The following is a 25,085-nucleotide window of genomic DNA, read 5'->3' as shown; positions in this document are numbered from 1 at the left end:
TCGAAGTTTCTTTCATTTTTTTTTTTCAAAAACGAAACACCAAAGCCCCCATTCTTTCAAAAAGAACCTGAAAATTATAAAAGACACTAGGGACTCCAAGATCTTTCCAGATTAATTCTAAAACAAAACATTAGCCTCAGTCTTTCAAAAATTTGCTCAAACTCCAACCACTAGTGGCCTCTAGGATCCTTTAAAATTTGCCCTGAAACACAACACGAGCTTATCTCAAGATTTCTTCAATTTTCTTCAAAAACAAACACCAGAAGCCTTTAAGAATAAATTCGTTAAAAAAACATTAGGGATTCCAAAATTCTTTCAATTTTTTTTTTTCAAAAAATGAACACGAAACGCTCATGATTCTTTTAAATTTATTCTAAAACAAAACACAAGGCTCCCTCAAGATTCAAATACTTTCAAAACCAAAACTCCAGAATCCTTCAAGATTAAATCTCTTAGGAAAAGTACCAGGGATCCCAAAGTTCGTCAATTTTTTTTTTAAAACGAAACACCAAAAGTTCCCAAGATTCTTGCACATTTTTGTTCTGGAATAAAACATGGGGCCTCATTAAGATTTTTTTAAATTCATTCAAAAAGGTTGGTATTCTTTCAATTCTTTTCTGAAACATAACACCATTCCTTCTCAAAATGTTTTCAAATTATTTTAAATACACCAGGGGCCTTCAAGATTAAATTGTTTAAGAAGCACTAGGTATCCCAAGATACTTTCAATCTATAAAGTGGCCAGACAGACGTCCTGGTTTGTCACCATTAGATTGTTTTGCATTTTTACTTCTCGAAGAATCGATACTTTCATGTTTTTACAACCTTTCTTGACCTCCAAAATATAAAAATATAGACCTCCCGTTTCCATTTGTCTGGCTGTGTCGATTTTTATTGGACATATAGTCTCCGAGACTACTCGACTGATTGTTGTCAAATTTTGTATTTATAATAAGAATATCATCTAGATGATAAAACACTCACCAAAATTTGTCTAATCATGCTTAACAACTTGATAACGTCACTAAATTTAGCTTAGTAAACGCCATTAAAATTTTCTAAAATAAATTGTGGTTTATGAATCCAAATTGATTTTTTATCACAATTATTTTACAAAAATGTGTAACCAAATATATCTGTTTTTCCCCCAAAGAAATTGAGGAGGTCATCTCAAAATTTTGCCGAATAAATTCTACCCAAAATGTGCAAAGATGAGTGTTTATTTGTGACTTATCATTGCATTCAGATTTTTCAGATTTTCTCAGAGGATATGTCATTTGCCAAAATTAGTCTTATCTTAGAAAGGACTAGCCCCGCCCACCCACCCGCTATTTTCTCAGAGGATTATGTCATTTGCCAAAATCAGCCTTCTCTTAGCAAATACTAGCATTTTGACAAATGACATACATTTTAAGAAAATAGAGGGCGGGTCAAAGAAGCCAGTACTTGCTAAGATAAGATTTATTTTGGCAAATGAGATATGCTCTGAGAAAATAGGGGGCGGATGGGCGGGGCTAATATTTGCTAAGAGAATACTTATTTTGGCAAATAACATACCCTCCGAGAAAACAGGGCGGGTGGGCGGGCCTAGTACTTGCTAAGATAAGACTTATTTTGGCAAATGACATATCCTCTGAGAAAATGGGGGCGGGTGGGCGGGGCTAGTACTTGCTAAGATAAGACTGATTTTGCCTCTATTAATCTTGTAAAATCTTGTTAAATTTAAACCAATTTTTTTTCAAAAACGAAATACCAAACACATCTACGATTCTTTCAAATTTGTTCTAAACAAAACACCAACCTCCTTCAATTCTTTCAAAAGCAAAAACATCCGGGAACCTGAAGATGAAATTGGTTCAAAAAGACACTAGGGGCTTCAAAATGTTTCCAAATTATTTTAAGAACACCATCAGGGGTCTTCAAGATTATATTTCTTAAAAAGCATTAGGTATCCCAAGATTCTTTCAATCTCAAAAGTGGCCAGACAGATCTCCTGATTTGACGCCATTAGATTTCTTTGCATTTTTACTTCTCGAAGAATGGCTACTTTCATGTTTTTTCAACGTTTCATGACTTCTAAAGTATAAAAATGTAGATCTCCCCTTTCCGTTTGTCTGTCTGTCGTCTGGCCGTGTCGATTTTTAGTAGACATATAATCTCCGAGACCACTGGACTGATTGTTGTCAAATTTTATACGTATGTCAGAAATATCGTGTAGATGGTAAAACGCTAACTAAAATTTGAATAATCATGCCTACCAACTACAATTTGATAACATCGCAGCCAAATTTAGCTTAGTAAACGCCATTAAAATTTTCTAAAATAACTTGTGGTTTATGAATCCGAATTGATTTTTTATCACAATTACTTTACAAAAGTGTGGAAAGCATTGAACTTGAGCTCTACCCGTGTGGGTTCGAATCCCTTCGTCAACATTTTTTTTCTTAGGCTGTGACTGGTATCATCTATATTCTTTTAATTTATAAAATATAAAATACATAAAATTTCGCAAAATCAAATTTTATAGTTTTTCAAAGGAGCTGAAATTATTAGACTGCATTTGTTGTATTTTACAAAAAAATATTTAGTTACCTTATTTTGATATAAAAAATTGAAGAGCGTTTTAATTTATTTATATAGGGTGATTAAAGCTGTAATTTTATAACATTTTCGTATTTAAGTAAGCTACCAACATTGGTTAAGACGAACCTTTTTTGGTTTTCTTCTTTGTTTGTAATAATTATTAGGATAAACTCTAACAAATCTGGTTTAATAAGAAAGAAACGTTACTACACTACACAAAATTTTAAAAATATAGGGTGTAACAATTCGTAAATTTAATCACTCTGTATAAGTAAATCTAAACTTTGTTCGATTTTTCACAAGTATGTTAAAGCAAAGTGATTATTAAAATCTTGTGCAAAATTTCAAACTCCCATTTTTAAATACGGCGGAGGTTAAAATTTAATTAAAATGTCGATTAAAAACCCCTCGTATTTCGTATCGTTTTTTTTTTTTCATTGACGAAATTTGTAAGGACAAATATACAAGGTGTTTCATAAAATATACAATTGTAGTGTGATTTTTGAAAGGAACACATATAGCGGGTGTACAATAAAAAATATATTTGGAGCAGGCCTTATTATTTTCCGTCTATTTATGACAGGATCATTTTTTTTGGAGCTTAAGAAGGCAACCAAATATACTTTACAGCATGAATCGTTTCAGTCGGGTTGACAGATAATTGTCATTTTCTAAAGTAACATTATTTTGTTTTTGACGTTGACTCTTTCTACTCTCTAAAAGACCGTAAACAATTGAATTTTCACCGTCTACTCCAAATATAATTTTTATTTTTATTTTATTAGAGTAAGTCAAAAATTGTTTTCAATAGTCCGCGATCAATCTGTGATCTTCCATCGCAACAGCTTGGGACACTCTGTATAACTGAAAAACTAGACTTGAATTTATTTCACTTTACGAACAATTATAGATTTTTGAAAACATTCGAGCCTTGATATTTTTGAGAGCGCATTTTGCCTAAAAAACTTAAATGTTATTATCAGGTATGTCAGTTTTCTCCATGTTAGACAACAAAGTACCAGTTTTTTGTTAATTTTGAAAGTAATAATAATTTTCCTATAATTAATGTTTTTTTGGCGAAGTATTTCTCTAAAAATTCGATAGTTCGTAAAACTAATATTGGTATTTGTCTGACGGATGAGAAAACCCACAGAAATAAAAATACGAGAAAACTGAGGTGTTCAGGTGACTAGTAATAGTAAATTTGAAAGGTTGTATTCAGAGGGTAATATTTATTTCTGCTTTAGTAGCGAAATATGAGCTTTTACCTTTTAACAAAAACACGTTTTCTTTTTTTCATATTTAGTATACATAATATACAGGGTGCAACATTTGCGAAAACTGTGCGCTTTTGAAAGTGTGCAAATAATTTTTTTGATAATAAAATTAACGATGGTGGAAAGTAGTTTTGATAACGGAGCAAATTAAAAAATTCGGTACTCTCCATATTTTTGAGAAATTATTATAGTTATACTATAAATTTATTTATTTTTTCCATATTTTTCGCTATTAAAATTATCACCCTGTATATACATGCATCTACAGGCTGAGTCACTAAACCCTCCTAGATATCTCATTAGTTTTCAGAAATGGAAAAAAAATTAAGACTAAAGTTGTACAGCTTTTTGAGACCATATATTAAGATTGTTTTTAACTATACAGAGTGTTCTGTTTTAACACACAACTTACTTTTTAAGATATAGGATACTCTATATATTTTTATATATTCTGATTGACCACCTCTTCGATTTTGTAACCATAGCTTATTTTTGAAATTTCGATGCGACGTTACCAAGTTATTCCAATTTTCTTGAAATTTTGTAGCGATGAAAAGGTTCACACAAAAATTGCAATTGGATTACTATAAATAACATTGGGTTTTAACATATATAGTGTTTAAAAAGAATGTATTATAACAATTTTCAAAAATCGATACTTCAGTTACAAAACCCTATATTTACATTCAGGTAACACAGATAAAAGGTAAAAATAACCCGAGGCGGAGCCAAGAGTCGCAAACATGTCCTTAATCCCTAAAATTTAATTTGTGTTTAGCTGTTTTATTTTATGAATTTCTCAAGATCGGAGATCTGAGCCGGCACAAGACGCGAATTAAAATTTGTATGCAGTGGATCAGACTCGTCTCTCGGTGATTAAAATATCTCCAAAAGCAGAAAAATAAAGTACGGAGAAAAAGTTCCAGGCGTATCGTTTCGGCTAATATTTCCTTAAATTGCTTTTTTTATGTTCGCGCAGCTCGTGTCGTCTAAATGAAATGGCAAATTGTAAACCAACAAGAGAAGCCATAACTATTATGTTGCAAAATACGTTTAAATTGGAAAATAAATAATTCTAATAAGAAAGCCAAACAAGTGTGTTTCCACAGGGAATAAGCAAGACACGTTTTATTTTAACGCTAATTCGTAATAAAAATACAATTCTTTATTTGCGTACGGCTTTATCAAATCTACGAGAAAGACTGGAAAAGAGAAATTTCACCTATTTTTAAATTGATCTAGTTTGGAAGCGTGCCAGCGGCTGAAAATAAACGAAAACAGGAAATGATTTATTTCAACAATCAGTTCGTGGCTTGGAGATGTATTCTCGAAATTTTTCAGTGACCGGTAATATTTTTTCCAGTTCATTCAGATCGGGCGGATCTTCCCACAATTTTTAACATCTTAATAAAAAATGAAAAAGCAATAAATAAAAATCTTGGCCGGGTTACAGCAGACTAATTTGTTATGGTTTTATGTCCCGACATTAAATTACCCCAAATAAATTTGGCTTCTAGTAACTGCAAAAATAAACAACCAAAGAAGCCGTCAACGGTTTCTAGCGGAAAAATCCGCAGTGGCCAGATGGACACAGGATGTTAGAAAATTCATCTCCAAAATTTTAATGGAAAATTTTTCTGACTCAATTTGTCTTCTTAGACACCCTTTCACCAATTTACGCTCAATTATTTCGCACAAATTGGAAAAGTTCTGCAAGAAAACAGCCACCGATTATTTACATATAATCTGGCTACTTCCAGCCGCTTTATTAAATTAACTTGAATTTCTCTTTGCGCTTTTGGGGCAAAATCACTCCATCTACTCCACTCCCGAAAAATCCTTGTGTTTAATAATTTTCAGCACGCCACGGCGGCACGCGAATGAGATAACAATAAAATAAGCATAAAAATCAAGAGTAAATTCCACTTTCCTTGTTGCAATTAGGGCAATAAAGACGAAAAAGTCGAAGCAACGAGAAACATTCGCGTGTAAACGAGTTCTTTAAGACGACGATAAGTAGCATGAGTCCTTATAAAGCAACCACCACTGTAAATATTTATGCTGGAAACGACGAACTAAATTAAATTCTTCCATGTAATGATCTTGAACTTGGGGGCATCGAATCAATGGAGATTATTATGAGGAAAATTTCGCGATGGATTTATTCGTTCAAGTGAGCGCTGGAAATTTTCTCGGGTTTCAGATTTCCACTGTTACGAAAATCTGTGGCTCTGGGAGAAACTTGTGGTGTTTCTGTCACAATAAATAGGTAATTGGGAGAGTTCTCTTCATTTAGAGGGGTATTGTCTTAGTTGTGTAGTTAATTGATGGTTTCTTGAACAATTCTCGGCTCTCTCTCTGGATTTCCTCACGAACAGAGTTTCATAATATAAGCGCTCTATCTGGTAGTTTATTACAGTAAATACGTTCTGTTGGCAAAATTGTTAACTGGATTTGTGGTTAATGAAACGATCGGATGTCTGGTCGCCTCTAGACATTCAGTTGTGCAAACTTTACACTGATTTTAACGTTATGAAAAACCCAGAAGATGTTTATCGTGTGTTGGCAAAACTGCAAACCCCAGGAAACAAAGACCTCGCGCTCCGAAAAAGTAATATAAATTTCCTTCGCGTCGGCTCGTTTTGACTAATTTGCGAAATTAAGTAATTAAATTAAATATTCCATTACGAAGCCGCTCTTTAACTCGAATTAAAAATAGAGCAGACAATCCCGAGCGAAAAAAGCGGAATTTTTCTAACCCACGCCGGCCCGAGATTCGCATAAATGATCAATCCGGATTTATGCAAAACGTGTTTTTAGTCATATTCGCGAAATAATTGCGTTAAGTTCTTTAATGGATCAAATAAAATTTACAAAGTTACTTCTTTAAAATGATAATTTCGCCGAGTTCAAAGGACTTTTCGCCGCTCGCTCGCAAACTTGCTCGTCTTTCGGTGAGTGTGCGTTCGGGGAGGGTCAACCTTAAAGGCGCAACGGCGTGAATTACCTTCAGAAATTCGATACACACCTGAGAATTAACGCTCCCCTGCAGAATTTAATTAAAGTTATTAATTGAACCGAAATTCATTATTTCTAGTGTCGTTCATCAAGCGTGCACACGAGTGCCACTTAATTTATCACAGGCTGCAATTCGAGATGCGGGGGAAGCACAGAACTGTCTAATATTAATAATAACGAAATTGTAATCATTTTCGGCACCCACTTCTGTTTTTTTTAATATTATTGATACGAAAAAATAGCATGTTGTGATACAGTAAAATTAGTTAATTAGTTATCCCAGGCGAATAAGTTTTATTAGTTAGTTCTCAAAAAGTAGTCGGCTTTATGAAGTAGGACCATGACACTATTGAGTTTTTTGAAATATATGTATGCCCCAGTTAATTTGAAATTTAACAAGTAAGAATAATTTGGGTGTGACAATTCATAACTACGTCAAAAATTTCGAAGTTTTTGCTGTGTTATTTCGGATTTTCATGAAAATGTGCTCATTTTGAAAGTTTTATGGAGTTTACATCTGCGCTATAGCTACAATTTCATATTTTTCACAATAATTCTACTTCCCAAACTTTGATTATTTTGGATTTGAACTATCTACAGACACGAAAATCCAGATTTTTCATTTCCGAATGCCGCTATGCTTCTGGAAAATTTATTACATAGATAACTTTCAAAATCAAGCAATTAGTTGGCAAATTTTTGAGTGTATTGTATGTAACAAATGTGCTTTTTCTCCAACATTTTTTTAAATAAAAATATATCGTTATGAAACCTGAAGGTAGCAATAATCTTTTCTTAGTACCTCTTGTTTTTCATCATTTCTGTTTGGTTGCCTAAAAAACTGTGTTTATCTCAACCAAAGAGAACTTTTTTGGCCTCATCTGATTTGTAGGCCTCGGCTACGCCTTAGTTTCAAACTTCAGATCGGCCGAAACAGTTGTTCTTAATTTTTCTAAATAAAACACCACATATAAATATTTTTGAAATTCCGATGCGATGTTGCCACGTTATTCCAATTTGCTTGAAATTTTTTGGCAATGGAAGGGTTCACAAAAAATAAAAATACGTTCTTCGTTGTAGTGTCAACTAAATCTAATTTTAATATACAGAGAGTTTATAACAAATTCAATAACTTTGCAGTTTTCGTAATTCCATATTTCAGTGTTTTCTATTTTACTCTATTTTTGTTTCCATTCTTTTAATATGTCGATGTGTTTAAATATAGAAAATATTTAACAAAAAAGAAAGACAAAAAACTAGAAAAAGATGCAGCAATAAAATACGAGATGTTCTACTACTAGTACTTTTAAAAACAGAAATAAGAAATAAGGATTTTGCAGCTAAACTCCGATTCTTGGCGAATAAAAAAAATCATCACAATTGAGACAGGGTGGGTGGGCGGGGTTTATATTTTGCCCTTTTTTCTTAACATGCGTAGCCTTCTTTTCACAATATAAAACAAATGAAAAACTCATCACTATTGAGATCGGCATGGGTGGGACGTTCCGCTTGTTTTTTTTTGAATATATATAGTTGTCCTTGAACAACACGATACTTAAAAACATTTCCCATAGCAATTGTGTGTAGAGAAATGACGATTTTGAAATTAAGCTCCGCCTAGCGGTTCACGACGACTCTTTGAAACATGTTTTCAGTTTCTTGTTGGAAAAAGAAGATTACGTATACTTCGAAAAAATAGGCAAAATATAAGCCCCGCCCACCCACCCCTTCTCAATTGTGATGAATGTTTTATTCATCGTGAGTTAAAGGGCGCGGTTTCCTTGCAAAATCCTCATTCCTGCACAAGAAATTACATATGAAATTAATCACAATTGAGAATGGGGCGGGTGGGTGGTACTTAATTTTTGTTTTTTTTTAATATATTTTCTTTCAACAACACGATAGTGAAATATGTTTTCAGTTTCTTGTTGGGAAAAGAAGACTTTGTATATTAAGGAAAAATGGACAAAATATATGCCCCGCCCACCCACCCCTTCTCAATTGTAATGAATGCTTTATTCATCGTGAGCTGAAGGGTGGAGTCTCGTTGCAAAATCCTCGTTTTTCTATAAGAAATTGCATATGAAATTCATCACAATTGAGACTGGGGCGGGTGGGTGGGGCTTAATTTTTGTAATTTTTTTTTAATATATAGAGTTTTTTTTCAACAACAGGATAGTGAAATATGTTTTCAGTTTCTTGTTGGGAAAAGAAGACTTTGTATATTAAGAAAAAATGGACAAAATATATGCCCCGCCCACCCACCTCTTCTCAATTGTGATGAATGTTTTATTCATCGTGGGCTGAAAGGCGGAGTTTAGTTGCAAAATCCTCATTTCTCTATGAGAAATTACATATGAAATTCATCACAATTGAGATTGGGGCGGGTGGGTGGGGTTTGTTTGTTTTTTAATATATAGTGTTTACTTTCAACAACAGGATAATTAAACATGTTTGCAGTTACTTGTTGGGAAAAGAAGAGTTTGTATATTAAGAAAAAGTGGACAAAATATTAGTCCCGCCCACCCACCCCTTCTCAATTGTGATGAATGCTTTATTCATCGTGAGCTGAAGGGCGAAGTCTCGTTGCAAAATACTCATTTTTCTACAAGAAATTGCATATGAAATTCATCACAATTGAGATTGGGGCGGGTGGGTGGTGCTTAATTTTTGTTTTTTTTTTTTTTTAATACAGAGTTTTCTTCGTAAATTAAAAAAAAAATGGACATAATATATATTTATATAATAAATGTTTATAAACGCTCTGTATATGGAACTGCAATTTTATTTGCACCACAATAAAGGGCATACATTTATTTATATTTCTGCAAAATATTGTAACACAGAATTTCAAAAAATTGTAAAAACGTCGCAACGTCGCACCTGAATTTCAAAAACTAACTGTGGTTGTAAAGCCTAAAAAGTGGTGAATCAAAATATCTAAAAGTACATAGGGTGTTTCATTTAAAAATAAATAAATAAAAGTTGTGCGTTACGCCTTTAAAACAGAACGTTCTGTACAATTAAAAATAATTTTAGAGCATAGTCATCAAAAAACCGCACAAATTTCGTTAGCATTTTTTCTATTTCTAATAATACTTAATTTATGAGATATCCAGGAACGAGCGTTTAGTGACTCACCCGGTATATAATGCAACAGTAATTATAACGTCCTGTGTTTCCACAATTTCACGGAAATCAAGTGGCCCATTTTTAAGATAACGAAAACCCAGATAAGACCAGAACCTATATCATTTCTCTAGGTTTATTTTTTGAAAATTCTACAAAGATGAGACGACCTTATTAGCTTTTCCAACAGGATGAATAAATAAATTTTGAATGTTGATTTTCAGACCGAATATTTCGAAAATATTACTCCATGACCATAAATGTTTCAATTTTTTTTTTCTTCTTAATATACATACCTACTCTTCATAACAAAAGACTGAAAACATGTTTAAAGTGGTAAATTTAATCTTCCACACTTCTCTTACAAATTTACCAATTTAAAGAAGTTTTCAGTTTCTTCTCGTGAATAGAAAACTATATAAGAAAAAAAAGGTAAAATACAAACCCCGCCCACCCGCCCTCGTCTCAATTGTGATGAATTTTCTTATTCGTTGTGAGTCTAGGGGCGGAGCTTAATTGCGAAATAAATATTTGGAATCAACACGTGAAGATCTATATCCCAGAATTTTTTGAGAATTTTTGGACAACTTTTTCAAAATGTGAAATTTTCCAATATGCAAATTTCGACCCATTTTTGAACATTTTCCAAACTTAACTTAACATATTTTTTTGTAAATTTCGGGCTGTAGAAGTCACATCCGGAGTCTTTTCTTCGATAACCTCAATATTTTTTCAGACTGCCTCATTGAAATATTGCAACTTTTAGAATTTTTAAAAAATTTGAAAATCGAACTGTATATTTTTAGTGAAGAAGATTTTTAAACAACTCTTTCAAAAGTGAAATTTATGCAAATTTCCACCCATTCTTGACATTTTCCAAACCTAACTAAATATATTTTCTCGCCGATTTTTCTAGAATTTTTCGAAACTGAATCATTGAAATGTGGCAATTTTTAGAATTTTTAAAAATTTTCAATTTCAAACCGAATATTTCGAAAATTTTGATGCCTGACCATAAACTCGCTATATTTTTTGAAATCAGCATGTCGAAATCTATATCCCTGAATTTTTTGAGGATTTTTAAACTGCTTTTAGAAAAAGCAAATTTGCCAATACCTCTATACAAATTTCGACCCATTTTTGACCAATTTTCAAACTTAACTAAACATATTTTCTTGTAGATTTCGAGCTTTAAAAGTCACTTTCGGAGTCGTTTCTTCAATAACACCAGAATTCTTCCAGAATGTCTCATTGAAATACCTCAATATTTAGAATTTTTAAAAAATTTCAAATTAAAACCGAATATTCCGAAAATTTTGTTCCGAGACCATCAACGTGCTATATTTTTGGAATCAGCACGTCGGCATCTATATCCCAGAATGTTTTGAAGATTTTTAAACAAATTTTTCAAAAATGAAATTTTTCAATACCACCCCTTCATGTAAATTTCGACCCATTTTTCACATTTCCCAAACTTAACTAAACATATTGTCTTGTAGATTTCGGGCTACAGAAATCATTTTCCGGTCCGTTTCTTCGATAACTCCAAACATTTTTCCGGAATGCCTCGTTGAAATATCGCAACTTTCAGAATTTTTAAAAAATTTCAAAATCAAACCGAATGTTTCGAAAATTTTGTTTCGTGACCATAAACTTGCCATATTTTTGGAATCAGCACGTCGAGATCTATATCCCAGAATTTTTTGAGAATTTTTTGACAAATTTTTCAAAAGTGAAATTTTCCAATATGCAAATTTCGACCCAATTTTGATCATTTTCGAAATTTAACTAAATAGATTTTGTTGTAAATTTCGCGCTTCAGAAGAAATCATTTTCTGGCTCGTTTCTTCTATAACTCGAAACATTTTTCCAGAATGCCTCATGGAAATATCGCACCTTAGAATTTAAAAAAAATTTCAAAATCAAACGGAATATTTCGAAAATTTTGTTTCGTGACCATAAACGCGCTATATTGTTTTGGAATCAGCACATTAAGATCTATATCCCAGAATTTTTGGAAGATTTGTCGTCAACTTTTTCAATAGTGCAATTTTCCAAAACAATTATTATGCAAATTTCGACCCCTTTTTGACCATTTTCCAAACATAACCAAACATATTTTCTTGTAGATTTCGGGCTCTAGAAGTCACGTCCGGAGCCCTTTCTTCGATAACGCCAACATTTTCCCAGAATGCTTCACTGATATATCTCAATTTTTAGAATTTTTAAAAACTTTCAATTTCAAAGCGAATATTTCGAAAATTTTACGTCCTGACCCTAAACTCGCTATATTTTTTTAATCAGCAGGTCGAGATCTACATCCCAGAATATTTTGAGGATATTTAAACAACTTTTTCGAAAATGAAATTTTCCAATACGACCCATTTTTAACTATTTTCCAAACTTTCTTAAACATCGCCTTACTTAACAAATAACGTTCACTTGATGACATCAGTTTGTTGCTAAACACAAATATATTAATAATTCAGATATGTTGAGTAATGTAACACTGATAATGACCAGACTAGTAAAAATACATGGGATGGTTATTAAACAAACATTTATTCAATAAGATTTTAAGATGACGTCATCATTTTTTTCAATGGATGAATGTCCAATTTTGGCTTTCATTTTTACCACTTGATATATAACTTCCATTTATTTATGCAAGATTGTATCGATTATTAACTCCATTTTGTAATAATAATGTTATTAAAGTTATTTATTTTTTTACAGAGTGACTGGTGACGCCTTTCCGCCATATTGGTAAGTTTCCATAATCAAATTTTGCGTTAATAAATTCATTACAAAGTTATATTATATAAGAATATTGTGAGTTGATGCAGTAGACTGAAAATACTTTGAGAAGAACACACACAGTGACAAATTCGGCTGACTCAGCATGTCCTTCTCGAAGTATTTTCACTCTACTAACAAAATACACCTATCTGGAGCAACACAGTTGCAGCTATCACATTTAAAAAGAGAAAATAATATGACACAATTTCTATACATGACTTCACCTGGCATAATACCAAAGTTTATCAGTTGTTCTTGAACAAATAAAAAATCCAGCGGCTCCCAATCAAGTAATAGATGCCAACCAGCGATATGTTAATCCGCATTATCCAGGTAATTGTGTTCATTCCGGTATTACCGCAACAATACAAAGATAAGGCTCGACGCCACAAAGAGACATTTGCATGACAATATCTTTTTTCGACGTACGCTCCTTGAAAAAACGCGTTTTGTTCAGCTCTCCCGGCTCGCGCACAATTTTCTAATTGCGATTAAATTCGGCTCAAACGTGTATAAAGTGAACTTTTCAGGATTAAGCTTTGTTATTTTAGCAGAAAATGTGACAAACGCTCGAGACACGTGGCGGTTCGCTAACGAGACCATAAACAGAGAACTTCGAACACGGAATCGTGCTAAGGTTGACATGTCCTTCTAGAGCCACAAAGTGATATTAATGACACAACGTTTAGAAGTCCGGCTCTAATGGCTGTCCTCTTACACTTTTTCCGTGGGAAATGCTCGATTGGATTTATGTCGAACGTGCGAATTTTTATGTGGAGTTAGAAAAATACGGGAGGAACGGCGATGTGTCATCATCGAAAGAGTTTCTTTTGCTGGTCGAGCACCGATTTTTTCTGGAATGGTTGTAGACAGTGTAAGCTGTGTAATGGACATGCCAAATAAGTGGCTTCTTCGAGGAAAGAAAACTCTCTTAGTCTCTTTGCTGCGCGATAAATACTGTCCTCGGGATTCTTTGTGCTTTGTATCAGCTAATGTCGTACTATAAATTAGAGGTTTTTTCCTTTTAATAAAATGATATTACAATGCGAGAGGCTTGATTTATCGCGAGTCTGCCGAAAGCTGCTATTTATTATTCTTTATTCATAACTCCATAAGTTTGTTGGGGTAAAATTCATGTGTTTAAAATTAACTCTTCCGCTCTGTCGAATTTATGATCAACATTTACATCGCGTTTTTGTGTAGTAAAAATAGGAAATCGAAACAACCATCAATGCATCAATGAGTTTTTTTTTTTAATTTTATAATACAGTTTACATTTCATGATCTGGTGGAGAAAGGTATTTTTCACAGAAAAACGTACAAATAACATATTTTAGTGTAAAAGATCTCTCAGTAACAGAGTGTTGACAGTCGTTCGTAATTCATTTATTTTTAGAAGTTTGAATGAACCATTCTGAACATAGCTGATTGTGCTGTAAGAAGTGTGAATTAAAGATTGAGGAATTAGCATAATCGAAGCTTTGTAGCTGAAATTATTCAAAAGCGGTGTTTGACGTCGGAATTCATGTATCCAATGTGTGATTTTTACCAAGTTGTGTTTAATACAAAGCCGCAAAAAACGTTAAATTGGATAACCTGGAATCTGCGATTAATTGCTTATCAAAGGAGCTTAGTCCACCTTTCGGTGATCCTGTTGGATATTGCTTGTTTATCATTTATCGGTTATTTATCATCGTCCTGAGTTGAGAGCGGCTTAAATATCGGAAAAAATTAAATTATCATACATAATTCCTTGTATAATCTAAAATTAAAAAGCTTTGTTTAATTAAAAAAAAAATCGATGTGCGTTAGTTAATCGGACAAAAATTGTTAGTTATCAACTTTACAGACGGAAAATTGTAAATTCAATGGAACCGTTGAGCCTTAATTTTGACTTTTTTTGGATCGTGTCCATAAAATTTTCTGATCGTAGAATATTGAGATGTATTTCATGACGTCACTTCAAAATTTTCCTTGGGAAATGATGTTTCAATTTTATAAACTAGCATACTCATGTACTTGTGGTTTATGAAGCCGCCTTGTGTTTTTATAAAGCGAACGTGGCGAGTTCGATCTTCTCATGGGTCACTTTCTTTCTTACTATAACTTATGGGTTATATAAAAAAAAATAAAAATAAAATTTATCACAGTCAAATTTTATAATTTTTCTGAAATTCTGGAATTGTTGGACTTCGCTTCCGGAAATTGCTAACTAAATAACAGAGATCAAGTTTTTCTGGATATTACCATTTAATCTATTTCAATCAAACGAACTGATTTAAAACTGTGATTTTAAACTTTAAGAATTTTAAAAAGTTTACCTTTCTAGATTTTATTTCGTTCTCATATACAGAGTTCCGTTTTTAAGGCGTAACACACACATTACTTTTTTAAATGAAAAACCCTGTATATTTGTTTAAATAAAATTTGATACTCACATACACTATTCTTTGTATGTATAATCCAAAATTATGAAGCTTTATTCAATTAAAAAAAGTTATTCAGACAAAAATCGTTAGTTATTACCTTTATAGACTTCATGAGTTCAAGCACGAAATTTTTTAACACTTTTTTGAATCGTGTATATCAAATTTTCTAATCGCACAATATTAAGTTGTAATTTTTAGAAATTAAAAAAATCACAAATCATAAAAAAGTGCGTTTAACTTCGTGACCGTAAGTTGAGCAAAATTTGTCGGGTCATCCCCACCAACAATTTCATGACGCCACTTCGAAATTTTCCATAGTAAATGCTAGTTAAATTTTATAAAATAGTAAACTCCTATACTTGTGGTTTATGAAGCCGTTTTGAGTTTTTACGTTAGGCATCCAAATTTTCCAAAAAATTTAAAATTGTACAACAAAATTTTAGTAATATAATTGATTGGCTCGACCAGTTAAAGCGCGTCCTAATAAGGCGAACGCGGCGGGTTCGATCTCCTCACAGGCCACTTTTTCTCTTAGGTTAATTCATAGGTGATATATGAAAAGAATAAATAAAATTTAACACAATCAAGTTTTTTAATTTTTCTGCAATTCTGAAATTGTTGGACTTTACTTCTATGGCGAGGAGAGTTCCAACTAAATAACCTTAGACCAAGACCAATCAAAAGACTGATTTAAACTATAGGAATTTCAAAAAGTTTTCCGTTTTGGATTTTATCACTTAATATTTGGTCGTCTAATAAGTATTTTGTTTTCTAATTACTTTATTTCCCCAACGTGATTATTTCAAAAGTTTGAAAATTCAGATCGTTAATTTTTTAGGTTATAGTGACAAAGTAGTTTTTTTTTTATGAAAACCCTATATATTTTACATATTTTGATTGATCTCTTCTTAGGTTTACACCTACAGTTTATTTTTGAAATTTCAATGCGATGTTGCCATTTTGTTGAAATTCCTTAGCAATGGATGAATTTACAAAAAAAAATCGTATTAGGGTTAATTTTAACATTTGTCTTGAAATATTTTGCGGTCAGATAAATAAAGATAATCGCTTTGTTTAATTAAAATTGGATATTCACATACAGAGTGTTCCATGTTTAAAGTTGATACATAGTTACTATGTTTTTGTATTTTTTTAAGAGACACATCGACATGTCGGATGAATGACAACAAAAATACGGAATAAAATACAGGCTGTTCTACTGGAAAAAACTGAAACATCGATATTTGAAGATTGTAAAGTTTTAGAATTTTTTAGAAACACCCTGTATATTAAAATTTAATTTAATGGATACTATAACTAAGTTTATTTATCCTTCCACAAAATATTGTAACACAGATTTTAAGAACATCCCTATTGCTAGTTTTTTGTGAAACCTTCCATTAGCAAAAAATTTCAAGAGAATTAGAATAATGTGACAACATCGCATAGGAATTTTGAAAATAAACTGTAGTTGTAAAACCTAGGAAAAGGCTAATGAGAATATGTAAATCATATAATATAAACAATCTGGTGAGTGTGCGAAAAATAGTAAAAAAATTCCTGCTCACATTTGAACAGTTAAAATCAGTCTTATCTTATCAGGTACTAGCCCCGCCCACCCACCGTCTCTTTTCTTAGAGGGTATCTCATTTGCCAATATCAGTCTTATCTTGGCAGCTACTAGCCCCGCCCACCCACCCTTTCTTTTCTTACAAGTATCTCACCTGCCAATATTAGCCTTACCTTAGGAGCTACTAGCCCCGCCCACCCACCTCTATTTTCTTAGAGTGTATGCCATTTCCCAAAATCAGTTTACTTATATGCACAAGTCCTGGAATTTTGAATATCTTCTCTGGTGTTTAATTGGTTATGCTTTAATGGATTTTTCTTTTCCTGTTTTTGTTTTTGTTTATAATTTGTGAATGTCTTATTAAATGTTTTTTTGGTTTATTTATTAATGAAAAATAACAGCTTGTTTCATTAATAATAATGCACAGTCCTTAATGACTCCCCCATTTTCCAGACACCCGGTATATATGGTGTTTCATAAAAAAACTAAATTGTATGTTATTTAAGGTGTAATGGAACACTTTGTACAGTTAAAAATAATTTTAGAATATAGTCTTCACAGAACCGTTGGTTTTTGACTTTTTTTTATCTCTAATAATAATTAATGAGATATCGAGGTCCGCGCGTTTAGTGACCCACCCTGTATATTTGAAAATTAATAAAAATCCATGTGTGTCTATTACGATTATGAAGATATTTTCGAAATTATAAAAATTGTACAGGAATTTGGTTCTCAAATTCAAAGTAAACTTCTTCTTTCAAGGCACCTAATTTGCTGACATAAAATCTTTTAATTTTCATTAATTTACTTTTAACATCCTTGTTACAAAATTTAAATGAAATTTAAAATTAAATTAAATTTACGTCAACTGTTTTAATTTCACTGTTGACGTAATAGTCATGGCCAACTAGAGCAGAAATGTGAAAAATCACCAGATATATTCGAAATCATCAAAATGTTAAACTTTTTCAAGAAACCATTAAGCGTGTAAATTTTACTCCGAAAACCATAATTTCTATAAGAAAATTAAGCCACTGAGAGACTTGAAGTCTCGCTAAAGAGAATATAAATGCACTTTAGCCAAGTTAATCTCAAATATTTATAAGAGATTTCCTTCTCAAATTGGGAAAATTTCATAAATTTGGTTTATGACCGCAAAGTAGTCTGGAAAACTGTTCACTCTAAACAGTAATAACGGAACTAATACGACCGAGAACCTCATATATTTAAGTTACCATTAGATGAGCGTTTAGGAGTAATAATTTTCATTTATGACTTTATGAGACTAGGAAGAAATTGTGGGTTGGACGAGATTGAATCGTCTGAAAATAAAATTACAAATTGGTCTTAATGTGTTGACTCGTTTGTATTGGTCTGGCGCGGAGTGTCAGTTCGTGCTTGTCCACCGATGATGGGAAACGGAGACTCGATTAACAATTGCTTCAAAAATATAAGTATATTAATTCAGTGGAACTTAAAACAACCTAAAAATTTAAATTATTTAGGATTATACGTTTCCTAGATGGTTTAAAAATTAGAACGATCCCAGTACCACTAAAATTATAAACCCAGAATTAGCTAAATTTACCTACCTAAAATAAGCGCTATTTCGGTTTTAATTAAATGTGCTTTTTTCGTTTTAACAATTTTCATTCGGTTATCAAAATCACAATCAATTTTCAAATTTTGCTGTAATTTCTCGACCTAATTTTAATCACGCACGTTTTTTATTTTATTAATCGAGGACACCACCTACACGCAAATTGACGAAAATATAAACATTAATGTTCGACATGTAACTGTACACTTGTACGATTGGCAGATAATAATTGAAACAACTTTCATTTAAATGGTGTGGTGAAAGATGGAAAATCTAATCGAAATGGTAGTGCTCTACTAGTCCCAGGGGAAACAGTCTGTGCTCTTGAGACGTATTTCTAACCCAGTTTTATTGCGTCGAACATTTCCAGTTAACAGTATATTAAAAACTTACTTTCTGAAGTTGTAATAACCACTGTAGTGCGGAAAATCGTTTCTGGGGCATAAAACTTCCAACTATAAAAATGTTTTTGTTATCGCAAAATTTGATGTGATAAAATAGATTCACACAATTCGGAGTAACAACAAGAAAGTCACTCGACGTGGATTTAACGAATACGCGTCAGACGCCACAATAATTATGTCGTTTTGTGGTAGACAAATTAACTGTTGATCAATCGGAATTGTCGATAAAGCCACAAATATTTTTAATTATACTTCAGCAACGAACCTCACAATTCTTTGTGTCCAGCAATAAATTCACAAAACCCAGTTGCCGCCTTCCCACAAGGCGTGCCTTTATCGCATCACCATCAAAAAACTTATTATTGCTAGTGACAGTGTGCTTTTAATTACACAAATGCACGAAAGTCCCTGCTCACAAAAAACAAAAAACAAACTTTTTCCTTTCCAGCTGCAGTGTCGTGACTGATTTGAATATAATAACCGAAAAAATACGGGACTAACAGCACCTCCTAAATTTCCTAGCGGGCCCGACATGTTCGGCATTTTATGCGTTTTTAGGGGCGTCACAGTAAAAAATACATCTCGTTACTTCTCCCTTTATGGACGTTTAACACGCAACTTTAATAAACGTCATTCATAATTTTCTAATGTACGGAAAGTATCCCAAAACCGATACCATTCAAACCTTATCTCCTTTTTGCAGTAAACGTGGCATAAACTTCACTAATGCGATAAAACGAGCACAACAAAAGTTTTTATGTGTTTACAGACGGCAGACGTAACACCCGTAGTTAACAACCACGTGTAAATTTTCAACCTCTCTATCACCACACCTACACCTTGGTTATTTTATTCCCTTCCAAAAATGGGCTGTTTTTTAAAAATCTCGTGCCCTTTTAAGGGTTGCGTAAATTACGTCCACGTTCAGTCTTGTTAGCAACAAATTTACATAGGGTCCGGTTCGGATTTCTAAATGGCTTCGTTAAAATTTTCAAATTATAACTTCACTGCAAAGTTCGGCGAAGTTTTTAATGATTTACATGCCCGTGCATACGAATTTTATAAATGTTGAATGACGGGTAGTTATCGGATTAATCAGAGGAGATTAGGGACGTCCTTAGTGGACGTGCGAAGGCGATTACAGGATACGTCGATTCATGAGTGCCCGGAAAGATGTTCCGGCTCCGGTAATTTCCGGGTTTACTGTAAGCCACTTAATAACAGAGCCTGGGCGTTTTGACGAGATCACGAATGAATTTCTAGCACAATTATGAATTTTCTGATTAATTTTAGCACATTTTTATTTAAAACGAGACCTAGAAATATTCATCACAGTGCAACAACGCGTCTATTCTTTCAATTCTCCTTCGACATATAAGTTCGCTTTTATGACCACTCTATTACCTCTTCCGATATTAGAAGGCCAGGCGATTTTATAGGTTTCCAAAGGTGCCAAAGCCAAACGACATTAAATGACTAATTCTTATTTTGCTAGCTACGGCGATGTCTATATTTGGCGAAATTCCAGTAACCACGTAATAAAGAAACGTTTTATAGCCACTGACAAGACCAGATCATGTCCGTAGACTTGCTTACAACTTCACTTTAAATTTTTGATTGCAAGAATAAAATAGTAACGAGCATTAAAGAAGTATAAAATTTCATATTATGAAGTTGCATAAAGAAGAGGAAATATAAAACTTCGTCATTACGTCGTTTTATGTTAATTGCATTAAACTTTTATTGCCGCGTTTTAAGGTTACCATTATCCTGACAACTTGTGTTCAAAGATTCTGCATGTTTCGTAATGATAACGTAAAAATGACAATCATTTTTTTTTTTTAATAAGGAATGTAGCTTCCGATGTCTTTATTGATTGCGGGGGCATTTATAACAAGTTGTATGGCACGAAAGGTAGTCGTTAACCCATATAAATCGATTTAAACTTATGCTATAACATGGAAAGAAATGTCAGTAATTGAATAGTCAAACGAGGTACTTACCGAAGTTCGACTCAAATTGTCCTAACAGCCTCGTCCGAAGAGATAACTTACAGGTAGTTCTCTTGGGCCCCAATTTTACCACAATGTTTAAAGAAGCGCAGTCGGTAGTCCGGTCCTGTAGTCCCCACTCCGCCGCACACATACTGCGTGGAGCGTCTCATGAGTCATTAGTTTAAAGTGACAAAGGACGATCGCAATAACATACATAGATAACGTGGGGTTTACAAAGTGAGTTCTGGGTTGGGTGGGAGTTATCTCTTCGGACGAGGCTGTTAGGACAATTTGAGTCGAACTTCGGTAAGTACCTCGTTTGACTATTCAATTGTCCAACACAGCCTCGTCCTCAAGATAACTTACAGGTAGTCGTTGAAAGACATTGCGATCGGAGGAAATGCAACAGATTTAATGTCTTTAGAAATAAAAGGGGACATTATATAATTGAAAGAACAGCCGCAGCAAACGTCGTGGATTGACCCAGTGGTCGATTATAAAATTTAGCAAAAACACCAGAGGCTTCTGACCAACCTACGGTTTTCTGGATGACGTCTACCGGAACCCCCTTCCGATGAGCAGCTGATGATGCCGCGTGGCGGGTGGAGTAGGCTGTATATTGCCCGATGTTAATTCTCGAATCTTGTAATATCCGTTGTACCCACTTGCTGATAGTTTGCTGGCGGCAGAGTACGGCGGCTTGGTGGTCAGAAAGAGTTGGTCTTCACCATTACGCATAACCGCTGTATTTTGCAAGTATAATTGTAAAAAACTTGCAACGCACAAGTTGGGTTTATCCGGAAAGAAGGGGATGTACAAACATCGTTATTCACTCGTACGGAAAAATGTCTTAGTTTCATCCACAATAACTACTTGAATCCGGTCGGTGATATGAATATTGGAGACACGAATTAGGCTAAGAGTTTGGAGGCGCTCGGCTGTTATTAATAAGAGCAGGGTGCATAGTTTCCGGGTAAGATTCCGCAAGGAAACGTTTCCCGGAGCAAACTCAGTTGTGTGGAGATAAGCTAGGACGATGGCAGGGTCCCAGGTGAATTTGTATTTTGGTTGCAGTGGTCGCAAACGCGTGATACCCTTCAAGAAGCGTCGAATTTTTTCGTCGGCACCCACAGTATTTGCTAGGATAAGCGATAATGCAGATCTGTGGGAGTTAAAAGTCCCATAGGCCGCTGACTGAGTGTTGAAAATGTGTGTAAGGAAACGAAGAGCTTCTGTTGGCCCCGAAGAAAAAGGAGAGATCTTCTCTTCTGCACAAAATTGCCACCATTTGCGATACGTACTATTGTACTGCTTGATTGTAGAGGCATACAAAGACTTTAGGAGGATTGGGATCGACTCCGCGGTTATTCCTTTGAGGAGGAACGCTTTCCGGACAACTTGCAAGCAACTAGGGTAAGATTCGGTGATAAGCTGGAAAACCCGGATATATTAATACCGCTTGTAATACATAAGGGATCTGAGATAAGCAGTCTTTGGAAGAGTGGAAACCAGCTTTGCACTGGCCAATGCGGTACCACTACAATGCCCTCAGCTTGGTCGGCAAGTATCTTATTTAAGACTCGAAGAACCATGCTAAATGGAGGGAAGGCGTAGAAGGATAGAGATTGTCATGATACTGTAAATGCGTCAACCGCAACGGGTGCAGGGTCAGGCTTCTAAGAAATGTACTTGCTGCACTTTGTGTTTTCGTATATAGCAAATAAGTCTATGTCCGGAGTTTCAAAGTTCTGACATACGAGTTCAAAAGTTGATAGTGATAACGAAATGTCGCTTTCTGTTGGTAGTTTACGGGATTCTATATCTGTGACAACATTGTCTAGGGAACTTATATACGCTGCGTATACAAAGAGATCACGAGTTTCGCACCAAGTCCAAATTTGACATGCTAAGTGACAGAGCTTAGGGTACTGAATACTGCCCATCCGGTCGATATACGAAAGGGCTGTGGTATTGTCACACCTAATGAGAATGCTAATCGCAGCACGATCGGTAACAAAGAACTTTAAGGCGTAAAATATCGCCATCAATTCAAGGAAGTTAATATGTTCGTGTTTGTGGTGTAATGACCACCAACCATTAGTAGTCTGACCATTGCAGGTGGTCCCCCAACCCGTAAGAGAGCTATGGGTAAAAATTTCAAGATCGTAAGTGTCACTGCGTATATTATTGTCACCAGACCAAATATTGGATGACCACCAGGAGAAATCCTGCAAGGACAGAGACGAAATGCTCATCCGAGCGTCATAATTGTTATGGTGCATCTGAAGCGCTAAGAATTTATCTCGTTCTAATTGTTTCGTGTAAAGCCAACCCTTTTTAACGGCGGGGCAAACTGAACATAAGAGTCCTAAAAATTGAGCTAATGTGCGAATCCGGAGAGTTGCGGCCGAACGAATGTTCTGAAGCATGACAAAGATTTTTTGTCGTTTCTTAAACGGCAGTTCAATCCGCATGGATTGTGTATTAAAAACAAAACCTAAGAGCTTACAAATGGATTTCGGCTTTAACAAACTCTTTTCGTCGTTAATAATAAAGCCAAGTGATTGCAGTAACTGGACAGTAAAGGCCGTGTCAGACTTCCTCTGTTCAAATGTCTCCGAGAGTAGAAGGAAATCGTCTAGGTAATTGACACAAACGAATCCTTTGCTACGTAAAAGATGTAGGATAGGTTTAATGAGCTTGGTGAAGACAAATGGGGCGGTGCATAAGCCAAAAGGCATACAAACGAACTCAAATAGGTGGCCTTCGAACTGAAAGCGTAGGTATTTGGTAAAGTTTTTGTGAACTGGTATTAAAAAATAAGCATTTTTCAGATCAATGGTCGACAGTACCCAGTCCTGTTTAATAAACCGACAAACCGTTCGTATGTCCTCCATTTTAAAGTGAGGAGGTTGCAGAAAGGTGTTTAACTTCTTAAGGTTCAGAATAAAACGGTTGTTGCCATTTGCTTTTTGAACAAGAAAGTATGGTGAAAGAAACTGATTGGAACAGGGTGAACAAATTCGAACTGCACCCTGCTCTAGTAGCTCATTTATCGCTATAACCATGCCTCTCTTCTGTCTGTTTGCAAATGTTACAGAATGGGCAGACGTGTGTTGAAACGGCTTAGTGATAAAGGGGAGTTTATAACCCTTTAACCAGTCCAAAACTAACTGATTATTCGTGATGATACTCCAGCTCATAAAACCGGGAAAGCCGGTCCGCGGGAGTACTCACCTCTAGTTCCTGCGGTGGTTGGACTGGATCCGAACTGGACGCCCCTGCTGTCTCTGCGACGTCGGGTGACGCCGAGACGGGCCCCCGCGAGGGTGGCTGCATTGGTTTGTCCCCCCCCCCTTTTTTTTTTTTTTTTTTGCTGAAGGGCCAGCAGGGAAGCGGGTAGTAAGCAGCGACGTCTACGGTTTAGGAGCCGGTTTGAGATCGTTACAAGAACGGAGAAGGGCTTTGGCTGCCTTAAGGCGTTCACCTAACTCGTTCCCAAATAGGTAAGCATCCGTCGGAGCTTGTTGTAAGGTTTCTTTTTTTTTTTTTTTTTTTTGTGTTAATACTGTTCAGGATATTGTGCCGCCGAGATTGAGTCAGGTGATAGAACGAGTCAGTAATTATTTTGGCCGCATCTGACAAAAGTGCTAGTAACTTGTCTGGTGGTGGGCTGGGCATGGGTTGCAACAGCAGGTGCATAGCTTGTCCCAGAGGAACCAGGCCGAGACCAAGCTGAGTTTGGGTCAAACTGGCGACGCGATCTTTTCGCCCCACTACAAGTGGCAAGGCGGGACGTAGTTTGGGGTTAAGCAGGGGTGCCTGCAAAGCGGCACAATTGGCTGGCACAGTATATTTCTGTTTGAGCTCTTTCTTCACCACAGTATCCAGACCATGAGTGAGGAAATGGGTCCAGCGACTAGCAAGGGCTGTATGGAAGGACAACTCGCTGGTTGGCAGTGCCGACGGATCGGCGCCGAGGATGTCTAAAATTTCCGCCTCCAGGAGTGGGTCTTGCACAACTAGCGTGTCCGCAGAAAGAGCTACGGCTCCATGGGGGGAACCAAGTCCAATATCCTCAGCAGAAGCGCCTTCAGGTGTGTGTGGCAGCGGAGAGTGCTCCGCGGAACGTGAGTCGCCGATATTGTCGGTCGACGTAGCACGAAAAATAGCAGAGCCGACAGCAGGTGTGCTGTACGGGTGCGAGTGATGACTCGGTGAGCGGCGTGTTCGATCACCGTGGGTGACTCGAAACCACGCCGCCGGTGAAACGTCGCCGGTG

The 25,085-nt window shown here is 35.0% G+C and overlaps 1 protein-coding gene across 5 annotated transcripts in view; it reads left to right on the top strand.

Annotated features, from left to right (window-relative positions):
- LOC135127208 (1-phosphatidylinositol 4,5-bisphosphate phosphodiesterase epsilon-1-like) overlaps positions 1-25,085 on the top strand; it is a 243,887-nt gene that overhangs the window by 42,293 nt on the left and 176,509 nt on the right. For all 5 annotated transcript variants that reach the window (XM_064053599.1, XM_064053601.1, XM_064053596.1 and 2 more), the window contains one exon: positions 12,744-12,773. The gene's annotated coding sequence lies outside the window, so the exon portion shown is untranslated. The remainder of the gene's footprint in view (positions 1-12,743; positions 12,774-25,085) is intronic.

Source organism: Zophobas morio, unplaced genomic scaffold, assembly GCF_036711695.1.
Source record: "Zophobas morio isolate AGI-343-1 ecotype UQ-CSIRO unplaced genomic scaffold, CSIRO_AGI_Zmor_V1 ptg000011l, whole genome shotgun sequence".
In the NCBI taxonomy this organism is placed as follows: domain Eukaryota; kingdom Metazoa; phylum Arthropoda; class Insecta; order Coleoptera; family Tenebrionidae; genus Zophobas; species Zophobas morio.
Note: the sequence above shows the minus strand (reverse complement) of the source record. Positions and strands in the feature narration are given on the sequence as shown.